This window comes from Choloepus didactylus, chromosome 1 (assembly GCF_015220235.1).
Source record: "Choloepus didactylus isolate mChoDid1 chromosome 1, mChoDid1.pri, whole genome shotgun sequence".
Lineage (NCBI taxonomy): Eukaryota > Metazoa > Chordata > Mammalia > Pilosa > Megalonychidae > Choloepus > Choloepus didactylus.
The window spans coordinates 105,136,244-105,159,914 of NC_051307.1; the positions used below are offsets into that span (position 1 = coordinate 105,136,244).

The window sequence follows — 23,671 nt, forward strand, 5'->3', positions numbered from 1 at the left end:
ACATTCATTCCATCATGATGTCTTAAAAGCTTTAAATTATTTCAGTACAATATTAAGTACCAAGTCTTATCAAATTCAGTTACAGGCTTGGTTTGTCCTAAGGCAAAATTCCCCTCTGGCTGTGGACTTGGGAAACAGAACAAGTTATCTGCCGCCAATATATAAAGGAGGATGAGTCATAAGATAAATGTTCCCATACCGATAGGGAGAAATTGGAAGGAAAACAGGGATCAAAGTTCCCAGTTCTGAAACTCACAGGGCAAACTCCATTATTAGATTTCAAAGTCTGAGAGTCTTATAAAATGAGATTTTATACTCAGGGCTTGAGAGAGTGGCAGTCCCACCCTTTCCAAGGGCTTATGCAGCAGCCCTGCTCACTCCAAATACTAGGGTGAGGTTTATAACATTTCCAAGCCTTGGGGAGACCACCTTTTTCTCAGCTTCACCCTTCTCAAGCATCTGGGTGGCACCCAGACTCTCTGCCATCACCAGGGCACACATTCAACCCTTTCAGAACAGTGGGATGGTGGCCAGACTCTCCCCAATCCCTGGGGAAGGTGCTTTACCCTCTCTGAGGCCTGGGGCAGCGGCACTCTTCCTGAACATCAGTGTGGAAGGCCTGCCTTGTGCCTCCTTGGGAAACACACCCTCTCCACATGCATGGGTGGGTCCACTCTCCTGGCCCAAGATTTCTTGGCTCCAGACCTTAGCTTCCATGGTTCTGCCTTTGAAGTCATTTTTCCTTCAATCTGTCCCTTTTCTGTCCCTTTTCTGTCCCTTTTAGTCCAGACTGGCAGTGGTTCCATTCATACAGATCTCACAAAAATTTGTTGGCTTGGCATACAGTGGTCAAAATGTCAGACAACAGGACTTTCCCCAAATCCTTTCTGGGTACCTGCATTTCCAATCCTATCTTGTCCTGCAGTGGCTGACTGGCTCCATGTTTGGTTAAATCCTCATGTGGGGCACTACTCTCTGGGAACTCATTTTCCAAAGATTCACAATTTTCCAAACTATCAGTTTCTGGTTTCTTTGTACCCAAAAGTTAAGTTCTCAGCTTATCCCTTTCCTCTTACATTTTACTATAAGCTGTAAGAAGAAGCCAAGGTGCATTTTCCACATTTTGTCTGGAAATTTCCTCAGCTAGATATCCCAGCTTGTCGCTTTCAAATTCTCCCTTCCATCTAACACAAGTACTCAGTTTTGACAGTTTCTCTGCCATTTTAAAACAAAGGTCACCTTCCTTCCAGTTTGCTATGACACATTTATCATTTCTGTCAAAAGCTTCATCAGAAGTATCTTTAGAGTCCATACTTCTACCAACAGTCTCTTCAAAACAACCTAGGCCTTTTTTATCAAACTCCTCACAATTCTTCCAAAATCTTCCCCCACCCATTTATAAAGCCATTCCAGCATTTTTGGTATTTGCAAGCTCAGCAGCACCTGCTTTTCTGGTACCAAAATCTGTTTCAGTTTGCTAAAGCTGTCAGAATGCAATATACCAGAAATGGGTTTGCTTTTTCAAAGGTGATTTATTAGGTTGCAAATTTATAGTCCTAAGGCCATGGAAATGTCCAAATTAAGGCATCAAGACATAGATACCTTCTCTGAGGAAAGGCCGATGGGTTCCTCTGTCACATGGGAAGGCACATGATGATGTCTGCTGACTCTTCTTCTCCTGGGTTCTGGTCTCAAAATAGCTTTCTCCTGGTCATTTTCTTTCTTAGCTTCTCTTTTAGCTTCTCTGAGCTCTCTCTGAAATGTCTCTGCCTTTTATCTTCTCATAGAAGACTCCAGCAAGAGGATTAGGACCACCTTGAATGGGGGGTGGGGGTGGGTTTCACACCTCCATGAAACAGCCTAATCAAAAGGTCCCACCCACAATAGGTCTGACCCCACACGATTGGATTAAAAGAACATAGGCTTTTCTGGGGTACAGATAGATTCAAACCAGCATAGTTACTAAGAATAATTTTTCTTAAACTTCTAAAAAAAAAAGAAAAGAAAAGAAGCAGCCTTGGAGACCCAGGAGTCCCATTTTTCATATACACAGCTCAGTCCCTCCCTTGTAAGATAACATCCATGATACTAAAACGAGTCCCCCAATCAAGGCTTGGGGCAGGGGTGGGGGCGCGGGTACCTGAGTAAGAACTGGTAAGGAGGGGAAAAAAGTGAGAAACACACTGAGGGACAGAAAAGGAGTGTGAAATAAATGAGGACAGTGTCCAAAAGAGACACTTAATGTATAAAGGCACAGAGACAAAAGAGTGTTTCAGGGACGGGAGATGCTGATGGGAACTGACACCAGACAAAAGTAAAGCGGAAGTGAACCAATGTCAAGGCCTCACAAAGATTCAGGGCAGAACTGAGAAACAACAAGGCAGCAGGCGAGATGGAAAAAGATAATACTTGCAGCATTTGGGTACTTTGCTGCTATCTATAATTAATGCTGACGTAACACCAGGAGCCAGTGTCACTGTGGCAAGAGTGGAACATGCATGGAAAAGATCTCTACAGGCAAACGCAGTTGAGCTGGTGGTCAGCTGCAAGCCTCCCAGTAAAAAGCCTTCCTTTGGGAATTGGGTTAAAGTGCTCTTGTGGTAGAGGTTATTACTGAGCTGCAGACCCACCTGCCTCCTTGGAAGATACCACCGTCCATCTCTGTCTAGCAGGCCTGGTATCAGACAATGGATTTCTGTGACCCTGTGACCCAGGCAAAGACCCCGGAGACCTAAATCTCATGCTCCTATCTAGATGACCAGCCTGACTGCCTACTCTGCCCCCATGTGCCCTGTATTCCAGCCACAGCAATTTGCAGACTAATGGGGAAATATGGGATATCATTAGTGCTTTGAAGCCCTTTTGAAAATGGCTTGCAAATCTCCAATATTACTGAATTAGGTAAGTCTTTCAACTTGCCCACTGTATCCCTATCCCACTCACTTACACCCCTGGGCCTCCCCTGACAGACAAGGGGTGGATACTGACTAAACAACTCATCCATAAATAAGAGAGTTGGACCAATCAGATTCTCTTTTAAAATTACTAACTAGGACAAAAAGACCACAGACAGCTGATGGTGAACCCTGGAGCTTCAAGAATAGGTAGCAGTGGCACCACTGAGAGGCTAAAGCTGTGCACCAGATGAAGTGATGGGGCTGCAGGGGCCCTGAGAAAGGCGAGGAAGCCGATCTATGAAAAGAGAAACAGGGCAAGGCCCAGTGAGAGACACAGGAAACCATACAGCCCCAGAGAGAGCAGATGCTTATTGACTTTCTAGTGGCTGCATGGCTCATCTGTACTTTCTTCTTATTCTGAGGAGCATCTCCTGAATTCCTTCAGTAAACACCTTTTTTTTTTCTTTTTTTTTTTTTTTTTGGTGGAGTTATTTGGGGTGGGTCTCTCTTTCTTCTTAACCAAATTGTTTCAATCGCTCCCAGACGGGACAGGAAGAACAGGCCTTCTTTCAGGGTTGGTTCAACACATGCAAATATATGCCAACTAGGGTCCTGAGCCTGGAGGTCTAGCACTGTGGACTGGGGCAGCAAATAACCCAGCTTGTCAGAAATGGAAAAGAAAAGGGTACAAACAAGCCCCAGTCTCTTCATCTTACAAATGAACTACTTATCAATCCAACAGGCACCGAAGCAAGGCGGCCTCGAAATGGGAGATTGTCTTAGCCTCATTAACCCCCTCTTGCCTGCAGCAAATGTTTCCTGTAGGTATACAATGCATGAGGCTCTGACCACAGACCAAGAGCCAGGATTTAGGGAGCCCCCCAAGATTCAAGAACCCAAAGAAGTTCATCAATTCAGTCAAGAACGTACACACCAAGAATTTCACCATCCAGCCCCTAAAAGCAGTGCCATTTCTAAAGGGCTCTGCTTTGAGTAAAAGAAGGGCTTAGCTTGTCACAGCATGTGCTCTGGCCACAGGTCCCTGCTTCCATGAGCCATGACCAATAGGAATCCAGGAGCCTTGGGGGAAAAGATAACCCTTTTAGCCCCTGGACTCATTATTCTACATTATCTGGGATCTGAACAAATGCTCCAGCTGTGTTTGGATATGGAAACTAAATGAACTAAGAGCTTATTGATCTTGTTGCTTAAAACATTCCAGGATCATCTAGGTTTCTACAAACTTGCTGAGTGCTGCAATCAGATCAGACAACATTGAACCCAAAGTACAGTAATAACTTCTCCTAAGGGAAAGAGGCTTCCCGATTGCTCCCACTCCCCGCTTCTTATGGTTAATCTGGTGGGGTGGGGGGGGGGGCGACACTATGGGGCTCCTGTCCTAGGCTAAGTGTTAACCATAATTCCACAATTGTTCTTTGTTTCCCCCAAGGAGTGTTTTCTCCATTTTCTTAATGAGGAAACAGAGCTTAAGTAATTTAGCCCAGGCACAAGGCTGGTAAGTGGCTGAGCCAGAATTCCACAAACTAGCCTGGCCTAGATGCCTTTCTTCCCTCCAGTATTAAGATAAATTAAACCATGAATTAATCACTGAATACATGGATTACCACAGAAAGAGAAATGGTTTTTCAGAAAAAGAAAAATCATTTCAGGAAAAGGAAAGCTCTACTACCACTGCCCTATGCAAAATGTCCAAAGGAAGTTGCTCCTACTAATTTATTTGGCTGAATTATTAATAAGGAACTACAGCAAACAATCACTCCACTTGGATTGTACCTATTCCTATTCTAGGTGCCAATCTGGATATATGGAAAGACACAAGGCCCCCACCCCCAGCCAGCATTTTTAATTGTGGTAACATAATTAACAGAAAATTTCTCTGCTAATTATTTTTAAGTGTGCACTTCAGTGGTGTTAATTACATTCATTGTAATTAGTGAATGATAGTGCTACAATCACCACTATCCATTACCAAAACTTCTTGAAGACCCCAAACCGAAACTTTGTTCCTATTTAGCAATAGTTCCCCATTCCCCCTCCCAGCCTCCACCCCTGCACCACCCCTGGTAAATTCTAATCTATGTTCTGTATCTATTAATTTGCTAATTTTAGTTATTAGCAAATAACTAAGTGGAATCATACTCTATCTGTCCTTTACATCTGACTTATTTCACTCAACATAATGGTTTCAAGGTGCATCCATGTTGTAGCATGTATCACTACTTTATCCCTTTTTATGGCTGAATGTATTCAATTCTGTGTATATGCCACATTTTGTTTACCCATTTCATACACTTGGTTTCTTTCCATCTTTTGGCCACATGAATAATGCTGCTATGAACATTGGTGTATGAGTATCTGAGTCCCTGCTATCAATTCTTTTGGGCATATACCTAGAAGTGGGATTGCTAGGTCATATGGTAATTGTATGTTTAGATTTTTGAGGAACTGCCAAACTGCTTTCCACAGTGGCTGCACCATTTTACATTCCCATCAGCAGTGCACTAGAGTTCCAATTTCTCCACCTTCTTGCCAACACTTGTTTTCATTTTTTTTTTTTAATAATAGCCATACTAGTGGGTATGATGTGATATCTCCTGATTTTGATTTGCATTTCCCTAATGGCTAATGATGTTGAGAATCTTTTCATGTGTTTATTGGCCATTTGTATTTCTTTGGAGAAATGTCTATTCAAATCTGTTGCCCATTTTTTAATTGAATTGTTTGTTGTTGAATTGTAACAATTCTTTATATATTATGGATATTAAACCCTTATGATTTGCAACTATTTTCTCCCATTTTGTAGGTTGTCTTTTCACTTTCTTAATAATGTTCTTTGATGCACAAAAGTTTTCCATTTTGATGAAGTCAATTTTATCTATTTTCTTTTGTTGATTGTGCTTTTAGTGCATTTAAGAAATCATTGCTAAATCTAAAGTCACAAAGATCTTCCCTTGTGTTTTCCTATAAAGGTTTTATTGTTGTAGAACTTATATTTAGGTCCTTGATTTATTTTTGGTTAATTTTTGTATGTGGTATGAGGAAGGGATCTAATTTCATTCTTTTGCATGTGGATATCTAGTTTTCCCCGCACTGTTCATTGAAGAGACTATTCTTTCCCTATTTAATGTACTTGGCTCAGTTATCAAAAATCAATTTTTATAGGTGTTAGATGTGTGGGTTCATTTTTGGACTTTCAAATCTATTCCGTTGCTTTTCATGTCTATCTTTATGCCAATAACATACTGCTTTGATTGCTGTGGAGTTATAGCAAGTTTTGAAATCACTGAGCCATTTTTTTAAAGCAAGGCAATATATGTACATGATTTTTAAAATCCAATGGTACTGAATTACCATATGACTGGGCAATCCCACTTCTATGTATATAACCAAAAGAATTGAAAGCAGAGACTCAAACAGATATTTGCACACTCATATTCATAGCAGCATTATTCACAATTGCCAAACGAGTCCATCAACAGATGAATGGATGAACAAAGCATGGTGTATATATACAAAGGAATGTTGTTCAGTAGAAAAGAGAAGTGAAGTTCTGATATGTGTTACAACATGGATGAATCCTAAGACTTTGTGTTGAGTGAAATAAGCCACACACAAAGGGACAAAAATTACATGTTCTCATCTATAGAAAATAATTAGAATATGCAAATTCATAGAGTTAGAAACTAGAATACAGGTTATCAGGGGCCAGGGTGGAGCTAGGGAATGGGGAGCTATTGCTAAATGGGTGCAGAGTTTGTTTGGGGTCATCAAAAAGTTTTGGTAATGGATGGTGGTGATAGTAGCACAGCTTTGTGAAAGTAAATACCACTGAATTGTATATTTGAAAGAAGTTAAAATGGAAAATTTTAGGTTGCATATATGTTACTAGAATAAAATACATATATTCACACACATTCCTTTATGGTAATAGTAGACCCTGTAATTCAGATCAACCCTCCAGTTCAAGGCTTCTAAAAAACTTCTGTATGAATTTTTTAATAATCTCCCTAAAAGCATAAAATGACTAATAATATAATGAGGAGTTACTAGGTCAAGATCCAGGAGAGGAGGGAATCTGGAGGAATGAACCTGGTCTTTGGCACTGCTTTTGCTCAGGGTCTATTTGCTAATTTGGAAATTAGCAGAGAGGCTGGGCAGCACTTCTGACAGACTTGAGGGAATGGGGGACAAAAGTTGTACAGAGGGTCAGCTGCAATTCTATTCTACATCCTCCTTTGTCCTATCTGGGGCCAAGACCGATGGCAACTACTTTCTGAAATAACTAGTAGCAGACTGAACAGAGACAATAAGACACAGCATGAACTGGCTTTAAAGCATCTGTCCTGAAGTGACACATATTGCTTCTGTTCATAATTTTTGGCTAAGTGTAAAATTCAAAGATATTTTAGTAAATTTGTAATGCTGCAACCTTTACTGCAATGCAGTCTTAGAATATTTCCATCACACCAAAGAGATCCCTCATCCCCTTTTGCCTGTTGTAAATGCCCATTCCTATCCCAACCCCAGGAAACCACTAAACTTTCTTTTTCTATAGATACGCCCTTTTGTGGACATTTCATACAAATGGATTCATACAATATGCCATCTGCCTTCTTCACTTAGCCTGGTATTTTTGAGGTCCATCCATGTTGAGAAATATGTTAGTAGTTCATTCCTTTTTTGTTACTGAATGGTATTCCATTGTATAAATATGCCAGTTTTGTTTGTCTGTTCACCAGTGGATGGACTTTGGGATTACTTCCTCTTTGGGGCTATTATAAACAAGGCTGCAACAAATATTAACATACAAGTATTTTTGTGGGCATAAATTTTCATTTCTCTTGGGCAGATTCTTTGAAGTAGAATCTGAAAAATTGGTTTAGATTAAAGTCCAATAAATTTATAATTAACTTTTTGGGAAACTGCCAAACTGTTTTCCAAGGTGGCTGCGTCATTTTAAATTCCCACCAGCAATGTATGAGGGTTCCAATTCCTCTGCATCCTCTCTGATGTAAATTGTTATCTGCCATTTTTATTATAGCCATACCAGTGGTAGTAAGGTGATAGTTCGCTGTGGTTTCTATTTGCATTTCCTTGGTGGCTGGTTTCTATTTGCATTTCCTTGGTGGCTGTTCAGCATCTTTTCATGTGCTTAGTGGCCATTCTTATATCTTCTCTGGTGAAGTGTCTACTCAAATACTGTGTCCAATTTAAAGTTGGTGGTTTGTCTTCTACTGAGATGTGAGAATTCTTTTTATATTCTGGATACAATGTACTTACCTTATAGGATATATCATTTTCAAATGTTTTCTTCCAATCTGTGGCTTGTATTTTCATTTTCCAGACAGTGTCTTTTGAAGCACTAAGTCTTTTAAGTTCAATTTTTCTATCTTTTCTTTTTTTTTTGGACTATGCTGTTGGTATCATATCTAAGAACTCTTAGCCTAACCCAAAGTCACAACATTTTTGTCTGATGTTTTCTTCAAAGTTTTGTAGTTTAACTCATATATCTAGGTCTGCATTTCATTATGAGTTAATTTTTGTGTGTGGTTTGAGATAAGGATTTAAATTCATCTTTTGCATGCAGATATCCAAGTGTTTCAGCACCATTTGCTGAAAAAAAAACTAGCCTTTCTCCATTGAAATGTCTTGGTACTTGTGTTGAAAATCAGTTGACCATAAATGTAAAATCAATTCTATTCTATTTATCTACATGTCTACCTTATGCCAATACCACTTAATTATTTTATGGTACATTTTGAAATCAGGAAGTATAAGTCCTCCCAAATTTATTATTCTTTTTCATATTTGCTTTGCCTAATCTTATAAATTTTCTTTTAAATTTTAGTATCCCATTGTCAATTTCTACACAAAAGCCAGATTGGGTTTTGATAGGAATTGCCTTGAATCTATAGATCAATTGGGGGAAATAGATACATAACAATATTGAGTCTTCCAATACAAGAACCTCTTTAATTTCTCTCAGCAATGTTGTTTAGCTTTCAGTGTACAAGTCTTGCACTGCTTTTGTTAGATTTACTCTCAAGTATTTCAATCTTTTTGGTGTTATTGCAGATGGAATTTTTTCTTAATTGCATTTTCAGATTGTTCATTGCTAGTATATAAAAATAAAATAAAATTTTATGTATTGATCTCCCCAGCCAAAAAAAAAAAAAAAAAAAAAAAAAAATCCAATAGTACTAATAAGGCTTATAGTGAGAAGAGCAGGTCCTGCCCATCCTTCCAATATCCCTAAGTTCTGCTGTCTGTGTGAAACAATTTTCAACTCTTTTAATCTATTTCTTCCTAGATATCTCAGTGTATCTAAATATCATGCTTATATGGCTCTTTTTTTGTTGTTGTTAGATATTATTCATTGACTTCCTACTACAGAAAATGAGGATTCAACTCTTTTACCACAGTCCTGCATAACACTTCTCCTTTCCCCATTCCCCCAATATATCTGTATCATCTTTTATTAAGTGAACATTAAAAGTTATATTATTATGACAAGATAAATTATTGTTCACAACTGAGCCACATGGTGTGTTTGATTAATTCCTTTCATGTACATTCCTTTGTTTGCTTCATTTTTTGTGCACCTGTCAGTAATTCAGCCTCAATTTTCAAAAAAAAAAACTATAAAACTCATCACAGTACAATTAAATACTACCATATAATCAATTTTTTTTCTTTCTTTCTTTCTTTCTGAAAGACCTCCCATCTGGAACCATCTGTCCTCCTATCCCATGTGAACTGGTCACTCTCTGGGCTGAAAAGGAGATCCATTTTTTCTTTCTTGGTTCCATAGTAACAGGCAGAAGGTAGAATAAATGGACACAGATTTGGTGGTGGAAAGAAGTTAAGTTACCTTCTGATTGACATTATTCTTGGGCAATCACAGAGAAAGAATGAAGGAAGAGGTGTTAGAAGTTTGAAGAGAGAGAAAAATGTGTGAAAGAGTCGTCTAGATTAGAAAGACTGGACACTGATGCCCACAAAGATTTTGATATAATTAGTTTTTGGGTGGAATTCAGGCAGCAGTACTTTTTATAATCTCCCCAGGAATGCTACCAGTGGCCACAGACAGGAACCACTAGACCAAGGAGACGGAGCAAGATGGCCTGAAACACCAAAGTCCACCTACAGGTCATGGTCATGAGTTATTGTGGGTCCAGTCAGGCTGTGGTACACTTTTCCCCAGTCCCATTTAGCAATGTGGAGCAGGTATGTTGTAATGAGAGAGAGCGCGTGCACATCAGCGTGGGAGCTGGCTTTAACCAGGATTAAAGCACATAAATGTTGCTGGTAAGACTTCAGTAAGTGAAAGCTGCTGCATTTATTTTTATCACCAGCTTAGTGACACACACCATCTTTGTCGCAAATAGTTTTGTTTTTAAACGCATCCAAATGATTCATCCAGTTTGTGTATATCATCGCGGTGTGAGGTCATTTGCGAGTAACCAAAACCACAAATACATATCCGTGTATATCAAAGACTCCTCTGGTTCTTTTTATGTGACATTGAGCACTGCACATGGGGTTGCTGTGCTTCCCAACAGTTGTAGAATTCACAAGTCACTCCTCTGAATCCTCCATCCAGTGTCCCAATTTCCTAACAGTTCTGTGAAGCCAGTCCAGGCCACAGAACCTGGACCCTGTGTTTAGTAGGCTCCACATTCTCAATCCCTTTCTGGTAGTCTGTTCTCCCTCTATGGAGGACCACTCTTGATCCTGTCCCTGAACCTGGGGCCTAGAATCCCATGGATACATCTCTGGTGACAAGATGTCACCACCACCTCTCCCAGCCAAGCCTGCTTGGATCCTGCCCATGCCCACCCATCTGCCAGAAAAGGACTGCAGATTCTGTCCTGACCCAAACTGAGTGAACCTGAATGCCAGCAGAGCATGGAAGTCCCAGGGGCTAACCTACTAGGGAACATCCACCGCCCACTCCCGTCCTTCCTTATAGGTGATTTAGTGCCAAATGCCGGTTGTGCACCTGTTCTGTCCTGTCCTGATGTTTTACTTCCATGTTGACTAACAGGCAAACTCCTCTTTATCCTTTAGAGATCTATGGGGGTCCCATAGCTTCTTCTCTGACCTTTCCCTGCAGGCAGAGTGGATTCCACCCTGCCCACTGTGTCTTGCTCCTTCAGCAACCTGTGCCAACTCCAGTTCATCTGTGCTCTGTCTCTCCTCCTAGACCGAAAGCTGCCCAGCTGAGAGCTGTATCTTGATTGATCTTCATATCTACACAGCCTATCAGAGTGTCCATTAACAATTACCAAGTGCTATAAAAATGGCTATGACACATTGATCACCAAGCATGTCCCTGGTCCCATGTCCCTGGTGTCCTCATGCCAATACTATGAAGTAGAAACTATTAATATAGATTACAGGTAAGGAAACTAAAGTTAAGTTCCAAAGTTCACAAAGCTGAAAAGTGGCACATCTTAGACCCAAGTCTGGCTGCAAAACTGTGACCTTTTCAACATGTTTGAGGCTTTCTCAGGAAGGTAAACGTGTAGATGGTGATGAGAAAGGCAGGGAGTTACCTCCCAGCTTAGTGATTCATCTGCATGGGCTGGGGAGGCAAAAGCATCACTCTTTCAGTGCAAAAGCATTTCCGTGGATGACACTGGTCCTTCCACTCCCTAACTATTCTTTCCCCTCCTACAAATTCACAGCCCAGAATAAGATGTTCATTGTGTAGAGCAATGAAGGAACCACCATAAGCCCTTTGGCAGGAGGCGTCTTCAGAGGATTTATTCCTAACACTGTCATTAACCACCCCCAGCTCAGGCCCGGGGCCAGCATCCTTCCAGCACTATACAATTGACAAAGGCAATCCCTGCAGCCTGCTCTTAAATAAATGATGATTCAGCCTAACTGCCTTTGCCAGAGGTCCCTTGCTGCCTTCTTCCCTCTCTCACCTGGGACAAACTCCTATGATTCTACTTCCCAATAGGATAAGAAAAAGAAGAGCAAGGTCCCAAACTGGACTCCCTGCCCAGGGCTCAGCTCCATGGACCAGCCCCGGAGGATACTCCCTCTTGCCTCCTCTTTCATCTTGCTGCTTGGCTGTCTCTCCCAAGGCCAAGAATGGCAGGTAGAGAAAGACCAGAGCTCTGCAGTGTTCCCCACCATAGGCATCTGCAACTCCTATTGTCTGTTCTCACGCCTTGACCTTGACCTAGAGACCACTGGCTGATGTGCACTGGTGAATACATCCTGATCTCGATGGACAATGGGGAGCATCGTGAAGGCTGAGCTCGCTCCATGAGGCCTCCCAGAGACTGTTGGGTACTGTGCTGTGAAAAGGACCCAGTCATGTCCTGCTGTGAAGGAAGTCATGGTTTAACACAGCTAACTTCAACATAGTTAAGCACAGTGCAAGGAGAAAAAAAGGTCTTCTCTTTCCTTTGTGTGCCATGAATATGAGGCTGGCTGGAGCTGGGAATCAGCTAAAAGCCCTGAGTCTTGGTATAACAGAGAGCCCAATGGGGTAAGGAAGAAACAAAGGCTGATCTCTTCAGCAGCAACCAGCACCTTAGATCTCTGTAACCCCCACACACATGCACACACCCCAACCTCCCTCCACAACCCACCCACATACACACACCCAATAGTGTGTGTGGATTTCCAGCTGCAAATCCCAGACCCTGGAACATTCGCAAGTATAAGGTACCTTAGGGTACACTAGCTCAGTGTTGGCCCACCTTGACGTGTTTGTCAGAATCCTGATTTCTCTGAGGCCTTGTCCTCCTCAATACTTCTAGAGGATGAGGACTGGCACCAGAGTCCCCTGATGACCTGTCCCTCCAGTTCCTTTTTCAACCCATCAGCCTCTACCAGCCCTAGTAGGGGATGCTTGCCTCGCAGCTCAGATGTCCAGGCCTGAGCCTGGCATGTCTGGAACACCCTCCTTTGTAAATTACCAAGCTGTTGGCATCTGTCCCCACTCAACTCTCTGGCCCAGACATTCCCCAGCAACCAGGAAGGTGGGTGGGCACGTTCTTTCACCCAGGCAGCAGGAGAGAAGGACCAACTGCCCTCTTCTATCTCTGCCTTCTCCCTCTGCAGCCCCCAGCTGGGTTATCTGAGTCAGGAAAAACACAGCTTCTTATCTGTTGAACCAAGTTGTTTTTTTCCAAGCCGGCGACCGTGTACACAGCTGGGAGTTTTAACAGACATCTGTGGAGTCTTTACAGATATCTGAGCTCTCAGGAGGGCAAGGCCATGGCAGCACCACAAACTCTGCTGTGTGGCTCCTTTATACTTCCTGATAATTTTCACATGTATTATCTAATTTGAACGTCAAAACTAATCTGGGCTACCCTTGTTTATGGATGAGGAATTACAACTGTGTTTAAGTGGCCTGGGGCTGCACAGCTGCTGAATGGCAGAGTCTGGGCAACAATTTAGGTTTTTATATTTATTTTTAGCCTTACCTTCACATCGGTGGTTAAATTCAGGCCTTCCGTGCACTATAACTCATAGCATAGTAGAAGACACATGGGCTTTGGAGTACAAATCGCCAGCTCAGGGGTACAAAACACAGTTTCACCACTGTGTGACTTTGGACAGATAAAACTACCCGTCTTACCTTCAGTTTCCTCATCTGTACAATAGGCATAATTAGACCCATTTTATAGGGCTGATGGGCAGGCTATAGAGATCATCTCTGTGGTACCTGGTAAGGTGTGGCTACTTAGTAAACAGCAGCTGTGCTTTCAATCATCCTTTGCTCTCCAACCACAATGACAATCCTCCATGCCTTGGCGTGGAGGCCTTTTCTCCCATTCTCTACCTATGAGAACTCATCTTATGCATCAAGACCCCGTTCAAACTCAACGTCCTCCTGGAAGTCTTCCCTATCCCTCCAGTATGAAGCAGTTATTTGCTTCTCTAGCACCCCCACAGGCAGTTGTTTTCTTCTGCTTAGAGTTAGGTATTTATATAACTGACTCACTAACTCCCTGATGAAAAGACAATGTCTTGTTCATCTACTTGTATCTCCTACCCCACTCTCCACTACTTGAGCACTAGTATTTAATGATGTCTTTTAGAGTAACCTTAGTGTTTTTATTCAAATAAGACCAGCTCATTATTGTTTTAAAATAAAAAATCGAATTGAGAATTCAGAGATAGACCCCCAGATCTATGGCTGACTGATCTTTGATAAGGCCCCCAAAGTCACTGAATTGGGTCATAATGGTCTTTTCAACAAATGGGGCTGGGAGAGTTGGATATCCGTAGCCAAAAGAATGAAAGAGGACCCCTACCTCACACCCTACACAAAAATTAACTCAAAATGGATCAAAGATCTCAATATAAAAGAAAGTACCATAAAACTTCTAGAAGATAATGTAGAGAAACATCTTCAAGACCTTGTATTAGGTGGCCACGTTCTAGACTTTACACCTAAAGAACAAGCAACAAAAGAAAAAATAGATAAATGGGAACTCCTCAAGCTTAGAAGTTTCTGCACCTCAAAGGAATTTCTCAAAAAGGTAAAGAGGCAGCCAACTCAATGGGAAAAAATTTTTGGAAACCAAGCATCTGACAAAAGACTGATATCTTGCATATATAAAGAAATCCTACAATTCAATGACGATGGTACAGACAGGCCAATTATAAAACGGGCAAAAGATATGAAAAGACAGTTCTCTGAAGAGGAAATACAAATGGCCAAGAAACACATGAAAAAATGTTCAGCTTCACTAGCTATTAGAGAGATGCAAATTAAGACTACAATGAGATACCATCTCACACCGATTAGAATGGCTGCCATTAAACAAACAGGAAACTACAAATGCTGGAGGGGATGTGAAGAAATTGGAACTCTTATTCATTGCTGTTGGGACTGCATAATGGTTCAGCCACTCTGGAAGACAGTCTGGCAGTTCCTTAGAAAACTAGATATAGAGTTACCCTTCGATCCAGCGATTGCACTTCTCGGTATATACCCAGAAGATCAGAAAGCAGTGACACAAACAGATATCTGCACACCAATGTTCATAGCAGCATTAGTCACAATTGCCAAGAGATGGAAACAACCCAAATGTCCTTCAACAGATGAGTGGATAAATAAAATGTGGTATATACACACGATGGAATACTACGCAGCAGTAAAAAGGAACGATGTCGTGAAACATATAACATGGATGAAACTTGAAGACATAATGCTGAGCAAAATAAGCCAGGCACAAAAAGAGAAATATTATATGCTACCACTAATGTGAACTTTGAAAAATGTAAAACAAATGGTTTATAATGTAGAATGTAGGGGAACTAGCAATAGAGAACAATTAAAGAAGAGGGAACGATAATCCAATAAGAACAGATAAGCTATCATGGGTAAATTTAACATTCTGGGAATGTCCAGAAATGACTATGGTCTGTTAATTTCTGATGGGTATAGTAGGAACAAGTTTACAGAAATGTTGCTATATTAGGTTACTTTCTTGGGGTAGAGTAGGAACATGTTGGAAGTGAAGTAGTTATCTTAGGTTAGTTGTCTTTTTCTCACTCCATTTTATGGTCTCTTTGAAATGTTCTTTTATTGTATGTTTTTTTATTTTTTTTATTTTTTTATTTTTTATACAGTTGATTTAAAAAAAAAAAGTTTAAAAAAAAAAAAAAGGAAAAAAATATGCAGAGCCCCCTTGAGGAGCTGGTAGAGAATGCAGGGGTATTGGCCTGCCCCACCTGGATGGTTGCTAATGTGCTCACAGACATAGGGGACTGGTGGTTTGATGGGTTGAGACCTCTACCACAAGATTTGCCCTTGGGAAGACGGTTGCTGCAAAGGAGAGGCTAGGGCTCCCTGTAATTGTGCCTAAGAGCCTCCTCCCGAATGCCTCTTTGTTGCTCAGATGTGGCCCTGTCTCTCTAGCTAAGCCAACTTGAAAGGTGAAATCACTGCCCTCCCCCCTACGTGGGATCAGACACCCAGGGGAGTGAATCTCCCTGGCAATGTGGAATATGACTCCCGGGGAGGAATGTAGACCCGGCATAGTGGGATGGAGAACATCTTCTTGACCAAAAGGGGGAAATGAAAGGAAATGAAATAAGCTTCAGTGGCAGAGATATTCCAGAATGAGCCGAGAGGTCACTCTGGTGGGCACTCTTACATACAATACAGACGACACTCCCCATTGTCTAGTTTATGGATGGATGAGTAGAAAAATGGGGGAAGGAAACAAACAAACAAACAGACAAAGGCACCCAGTGTTCTTTTTTACTTTAATTGCTCTTTTTCACTTTAATTATTATTCTTGTTATTTTTGTGTGTGTGCTAATGAAAGTGTCAGGGATTGATTTAGGTGATGAATGTACCACTATGTAATGGTACTGTGAACAATCGAATGTACGATTTGTTTTGTATGACTGCGTGGTATGTGAATATATCTCAATAAAATGAACTAAAAAAAAAGTAAAACTTCAAAAAAAAAAAATCAAGCACTACACAAAATCACACAGGATTATTCCATCCAGGAAAAAAACATAAAGAATAGATTAATATCATACCTTGCGTGTCTTTATATTTATACGTGGATACAAGAGTGGAGGATGGAAGGAAGGATGCATGAAAGAATGATGGGTGGAAGCTACTTTATGAAATAGCTATTTTCTTTATGTTTTACTTTAAGTCTACAGAAAAATAAAATTAAAGGAAAAGTTGAACTTCTAATAAATGCTTCTCCACCAAAACATATTATTTCCTTATTTCCTCTAAACATAAGGGAAAAAAAAGTAATTAAAAAATTGGAGCCATCCTTTTAACATCATATTTAGAAAGTATGAAAGAATTAGTACTTGCGCATCCTCCCACTTCTCTCTCCTCTCCATTTCTGTCACAATATTTTTTCTAACATTCTATTCCTTAGCCTTTCTTCCCACCCTCACTTTGCTTTGCTCCTCTGACTGAATGGAATAAGGGCTCATCAAATGGCCTTTAACCATGACTTTCTAAGTGTGTGTTTTGATTAACCACTTTTTCATGGCCTAGTAGGTTTTCCCAAGAATGGCTCAGACATGCCCAATCCCCCGAGTTTTTGCTCAAATGAGACACTCTGCCTCCTTTCTACTTGCAGAAGCATGTAGTTGAGTGTAAAAGTCTTCATTCACACTGTCCCTCCCTCAGAACTCTGTAAACATTTCTTCTGCACATTCTCAAGTCTTTCTTTTGCTGCAAATGAAGTCCGAAGCCAACAAGACTTTTCTCCTGTGTCAGAGACTGCTAGTTACTCCTACAATCCATTTTCCTCATCTACTATTATTTATCCTAATAAGAGGCCTTCCCCAAACCTGAGTCTTAAGATAGCTGACCTGGCGGAGACTTTTTCCCAGTCCCCCTTGTACGCAGGTATGTCCATGTGACTCGGTTTTGGTCCAAAATGATGTGTCTCCACAGGTCCACCAGTCATCTTTCTGAGGGGTCATCTTTGTGCAACCTTTACACCTCTGATTATCTCTCCGATTTAACTTCATTTTCTTTTTTCTTGGCATACACTGTGCTTTTTCCTCAACCTTTTCCTCTCAGTTAATAATTTATTCTTTAATTGATTCTATTCCATTCCTTTATTATTTTTTTCTATAATGATGCTGTTTGTGCCCTCAGTGTTTTCCTCAGCTCTGTAATTACCCTTTTTATCTCATTCTGGAGTTTCATCACCTTGTCTTTGAGCTCTTGACTTATTCTTTCTCAGCAAACCGTTTTGAACTAATTAAAGTATAAATGAATGACTGAATGCAACACACTGCCTCTCCCACCCAAGAACCAACTCCAACCCAGAAATTATCTTGGGGGGATGGGGAGAATAGGCAAAAGATAACCCCTTCATCACTGAGTGGTACAGAATAATTCTACTCACATGTTCTGCCCTCCACCTTCCAAAAGTCTATTCATCCTAAAAGAGATATCTCATGGCCCCTTTGCTGCCCATTCCTCTAGCTCACACTCATCACTCCCCTTTCAGGCCCCAAAGGGCTTCTCTGAACTAATTATGCTGAAAGGATTCATGGCTAATGCCTGGGCTCCCAAATAACCTTGAACTTTTAAGAAAGGGGATAAACCTTCTCTCTTGTCACACATGGTTGGGCACACAAGTTTGCCCTGAAGATTTCTGGACTGACTGATTGGCTGAATGAAAAGGAGGGTAAAAGCTATAACCAAGACTCAAAAGAAGCCTTCAAAAGCAGACCCACCAGTCCCAGTTTAACTAAGAGTTGGAAAACACTGTGAGGCAGGTGGACAGAAAATGATGCAGAAAAGGGAATTACTCTTGAAAAATCAAAAGCAACAGAACAAGCCCCTTAGCCAGCATGCCAGTCCTTCATAATCTGCCCCCCACAGGTGTGGTAGGGGAGGCTGAGAGCATGGGCTCCAGAGCCAAGCAGGCTCAGCTCACACGTCATCTGCCTAGGAACAAGTCAGCCTTTGTTCCCTCACCTATTAAATGGAGATAATGATAGTATACGCCCCATAGGGAGGTAATGAAAATAATACTAGCTTATGCGTATAATAGTTCCAGACTCTTCTCCTTCACACATTCTTCTAGGAAGACCAAACTGTTCGTGGTTTCCCAGTGCATGCAACAGCTTTTCCTCACTCCTGCACCTTTGCTCCTACAGCCCCTTCTCCTTCAATGCCCTTTTTCTAGAAGTTAATAGCTTCTTACCCTCAACGACCTAGCTCAGGCATCACCTCCTCCAGAAAGCTTTTCCAAACTTGTTTTGCCTTCTTCCTATCCTCTGTGCACACAAGAATCATAATATTTATCACCCTACATTTCATTAATACCTGCATGTCTACATCTAATTTCTTAGAACAGAACTATGGGACTTATTTGAGTCTATGTTCTGAAAATGGGCTTTGTACATGACCTGCAGTAGGCACTCAGTGTTGTCTGAATGAAGGAACAAAGTAGTGACTCACAGAAAAGAAGAAGAGGACAATAGGAAGTCTGTCACATGTGTGTGCATATCTATGTGTGTTTTTCTATGTATTCCCAAGCCTAGTACAATGCCTAGTACATAATAGGTGCTCAATAAATATTTGATGAACAAATTTATGTTGAATAAACCCTGCAAGAGGAGAAATTTTTTAAGAGCATGGGAGCACAGCTACAAGATAAGCCTTTAACAATGCTGACATTGAGTTGTATTTACAAGCTTAAAGGCATTTAAGATAGCAAGACAATGGCATCTACCAATCTGTGCCCATGTTTGCCACTTGTGTGTTTATTCCCAGTCATAGCCAGATAAGGAGTACAGGTGGATGTCATAGTTTTTAAAAGTAAGAAGGAAAAGAAAAGAAAAGAGAAAAAAAGAAAAAAAAAAAGCAAACCAGGCTTGATGCAAATTCTTACCATAAAGGGGAATGAACAAATGTATTCTAGACCCAAAAGTCATGCAATTTGCACATGCCTGTCCCATGAGTTCTTTCATATGTTCTTAGAGGAATGGTAGAAAGCTTCTATCCAACCTCTTTGAGTTAATCCCCCAATGAAACATAAAGACTAAGCAGTTCTCAAACCCAAAGGACTGGGAATTTTAGCAGTGGGGAAACTGTAAGGAGAGAGGCTAACAGCTGTAATCAGCAAGGAAACTTTGGATATCTCTACCTGTCTCCACAACTCAGTTTTCTCACCTAGGAAATGGAGTTAATGATGCAAAGTCACCAAATATTGCTATGAAAACTGGATAAGAGAACACACATGGGGCCTATTAGGTCCAAGCAGGCAGCAAAAGCCCAAAAGATGGGGCAACTTTGCCATGTTTCCCTCACCAACACTTGTCTGAGACGTTAAGTCCAAGAAACTCTTCCTCATCTGCCAGAAAGAAAGGGACAAGCATTAAACATGGTGGGCACTTTCAATTCCAGTTTAAAGGGCCTGTGAGTGGTTACAAAGGTTAGAGTGTTCCCAAAAATAAAGCAGAATAACGATTCAGCACTGAACTAAGGGAAAGACTTGACCAACCAGGAAATGGATGCAGATTTAGAAAGACTGTAACAAAAGTAATTTACAGTCATCCTCCAGGGACATGTTCTTTTCTAGTCCCCAGATATTCTGGTCATCTAAAGTGTATGTGATCTATTTATTCCTGTGGAAATAATTTACGAATGTAAGGTTAGGCAAAGCTGAAGCCAATGACAGAACAGGGAGATTGTTGCCAAGATCCAGGGGAAACAATGTTTAGTCCTTCTTTGAAGGTTTACATTTTATTCTACCTTTCCAAGCAGGTTAAAAAGTCTCTGGTTACATTGTCCATAACTTGTTACACCCCCTCAATCTTATTTTGCATCCTTTTGCTTCTTGCCAGTCAGACTCTCAAAGTGCGAAGGGGTCGCAGGGGCCATTTAAGTCAACCCTATTACAATGCACAAATCCCCTGATGGCAAGCAAGTTTACTTTCAACCTTTGCTTGAACACCTCCACTGCAGGGAGATCTCTGACTCATGACATAGCTTGTACCATAGTTGAGCAGGTCTGTTCAGTAAGTTCTGCCTAATCTGCAGCTCTTCCCCCACCTTCCAGAGCCACTCGTGTCTCTAATTCTTCTTCTACATGACAGACCTCAACTGCCTCCTTATTTCTATCTTCCACAGGCCAGAAATCCCTTGTTTCCACATTGATCCCACTGCCAATATGGTGTCCTAAAACTCTATCATTTGAATAGCCCATTTCTGGATATGCTTCATTTTATCACTGTCTCTGTTGAAAGATGGGTCTGAACATCAGGAAGAGCAGCATAAACTGTCTCATTCCCTCCCCCAGATGCTGAGAACAGATCCTCCTTCTCTCTTCTCTGTCCTTCACCTCTCTACCATCCCTGCCAGTACCTCCATTGCCAGCTCCTCGATTCCAACCCTGGGAATGGAAACAAATTTGGAATTCCCAAGGATCTTGAAAAGGGGACACAGCTCTGTTTCTTACACTTGTGGCTTGGAGCAACCAACCAGGCAGGCTATCTCCAAAATATCTCTACATCCAAACAGTGGTCTCTTGGTGGCTTCCCGGGACCCTTCAATCCAGCCTCTGAGGATGTAGTCCTCAGTGTCCCTGAGTCCACTCTCTCACTCCCCTTTCCAGAGCTTCATGGACTGGCTTCTGTTGACCTGCTGACATTTACAATCACTCTTTTATATGTCCAAAGTCTAAATATACTTAGAAATGTATTTTTATGGGAAGAGATAAATTCATCAACAAAGTACTGATGAAATAAGCACATCCATAATGTAGAAAGTGAGGCAGCTATGAAAAAAGGAACAAGGATGCACCGATGTGGAAAGGCCTTCTAAACATATAATAATGTAAAAAAAAAAAAAAAAAAAAGGCAAGTTTGTAAAGTGGTAGATATAGTATAATCCCTTTATGCATTTTTAAAATGTATTTGCATGTACACATTCATAAATGCACACAAACACAGACCCACATCAAACTGTGAATAGTAATCACTTTGGAGAGGAATGGTATAAGGTGAGTGTTCCGGTTTGCTAATGCTGCCATTATGCAAAACACCAGAAATGGATTGGCTTTTATAAAGGGGGTTTATTTGCTTACATAGTTATAGTCTTAAGGCCATAAAGTGCCCAAGTTAAGGCATCAACAATAGAGTACATTCACTGGAGAATGGCCAATGGTGCCCAGAAAACCTCTGTTAACTGGGAAGGCACGTGGCTGGTGTCTGCTTGCTCCCAGGTTGCATTTCAAAGTAGCATTCTCCAAAATATCAGCTTTCAACAGCCATCTTCAAAATGTCTCTCAGCTGCAGCTAGCAGTGAGCTCCTTCTGTCTGAGCTTTTATAGGGCTCAAGGCCCATGCTGAATGGGGGGGGCCACACCTCCATGGAAATGATCTAATCAGAGTTATCATCTACAGTTGGGTGGGTCACATCTCCATGGAAGCAACCTAATCCAAAGGTTCCAACCTAATCAATGCTAATGTGTCTGCCCCCACAAGACTGCATCAAAGATAATGGCATTTGGGGAGCCATAATACATCCAAACAGGCACAGTGAGAGAATTAACCTTTTATGCTGTTTGAATATTCTAAAAGAAAACAGATTATATTTATTACCTGTATGAAGATGCCCCAAATCTTACGTATATCTTTCCCCTTTGCCATTTGATGAGCTGGAAGGGGCTCTTGGAGCTGCAAGAGGCCTGGGAATGCTGAGAAGTGAGTCTCTGAGCCCAGGGTGAAGTGCTTCTTGCCCAAGGCCACACAGGTGGTTATTGCTAGCCAGAGACCACAAGCCTGCAGTTGTCCAGGCCCTGAAATTAGGGGAGCCCTCACGGATTAAAGAGAGGGTTTATAACTTAATTGCTAAATCCAATGAATTTTCCTCTTTTATTTGAGTCAAAAACTCCTACTTGGGTGAAACAGTGAGTGAGAAGAAACCAAGACTCATTGAAGTTGGAGGTGGAAAGATGAGCCCTTCTCTACCTATAGAGGCAAAGGGGCCTCGGGAGGGCCAGTTACTCGGGGAAAGGCCGGCAGGGCCCTGGCCTTCTCTGGGCTTCCTTTCCTTCATCTGTAAATCAGAGGGAAGGGGCTAAATGAGAGGGGGAGTGCGGAGGAGATTCATGAGCATGGATGCTCTGTGTGGTGGGATCTGACCCCTTCTGACCAACAAACTCATCTTCCGAATGCAAAACTGGCAGCAACACTCCCTGAATGCATTCTGGTGTGGCCCGGCCATTGGTTTCCATATGGAAACTCGGCCTGTCAGGGAGGGAAGGCTGGCTCAAGTCTGATTCAGGCCCAACTGATATTAAGCTGCTCTGACTGTCACATACATTACCTCATTCAGTACTTGCCAGAATTTTATAAACATGCTCAAAGAAATTCAGTCACTTGCCAAAGTCATACAACTGGTAAGAGGCAGAGCCCTTTTTCAAAATCAGGTCTCCTGACTACTAAATTCAGTGTTCTCTCCACCCTGCCTTTTTGGGGCAGACCAGAGTCTCCTCAACTGAGCAGTAAAGCTTAAGTTTCTCCCCGTCCTCTCCCACCCCCACCTCTCTCTCTCTCTCTCTCTCTCTCTCACACACACACACACACACACACACACACACACAAGTTCACATAACAGTGATAAAAGTAATAGGTTCCAAGAGCCCAAACAACTTAACGCCTCAAGTATGCATCATGAGATGCTGAAGTATTTATGGCTGGACTGACGGGATGTGTGGATATGCTTCAGAAATAATCTGGAATGGAGATGAGGTTTATAGATTGGCCACGGGCTTGATGATTGTTGAAGCTGGTTGATGGTATGTAGGGGTTCAATATACCACTCTTTCTACTTTTTTATGGTTTTGAAAATTTCCATAATAAAAATGTACTTTTCAAAATGCATGATGGAAGTGATCATTCCTCTTTCGATTTGTCACCTGGTAGGAGGTTCCAGTTTAATTAACTTTCTGCTTCCCTCAACACAAAAAGCAACACAACAGCCTGCTCTCATGGTAAGAAAAAAGATTGGAACCAAATTTTCTGCAGCTTGTGAAAATTCCAATTATAACAATAATAGCTAACACTTACTGAGTGCTTCCTGTATACCTGGCAATGTGCTGTACCCATTATCTATAATTTCATTTAATCCTGACAATTGCCCTATGTGGCAGAGTCTGTTATCCCCATTTTACAGAGAGGGAAATTGAAGCTTAGTGAGTTTAAGCAGTTTGTTCATGTTGAAACAGGTGAGCAAGAATTCAAATCCTGAACTTCCTGTG

General features: G+C 41.4%; 1 protein-coding gene across 7 annotated transcripts in view; it reads right to left on the reverse strand.

Annotated features, from left to right (window-relative positions):
- The window catches only part of ST6GAL1 (ST6 beta-galactoside alpha-2,6-sialyltransferase 1), a 130,679-nt gene that overhangs the window by 101,887 nt on the left and 5,121 nt on the right, over positions 1-23,671 (reverse strand). The window contains exon 1 of one of the 7 annotated variants that reach the window (XM_037838649.1): positions 1,603-1,626. The exons of the other annotated variants lie outside the window; for them this stretch is intronic. The gene's annotated coding sequence lies outside the window, so the exon portion shown is untranslated. Of the gene's footprint in view, positions 1-1,602; positions 1,627-23,671 lie in introns of those variants that run through there. 7 annotated transcript variants of the gene reach the window in all.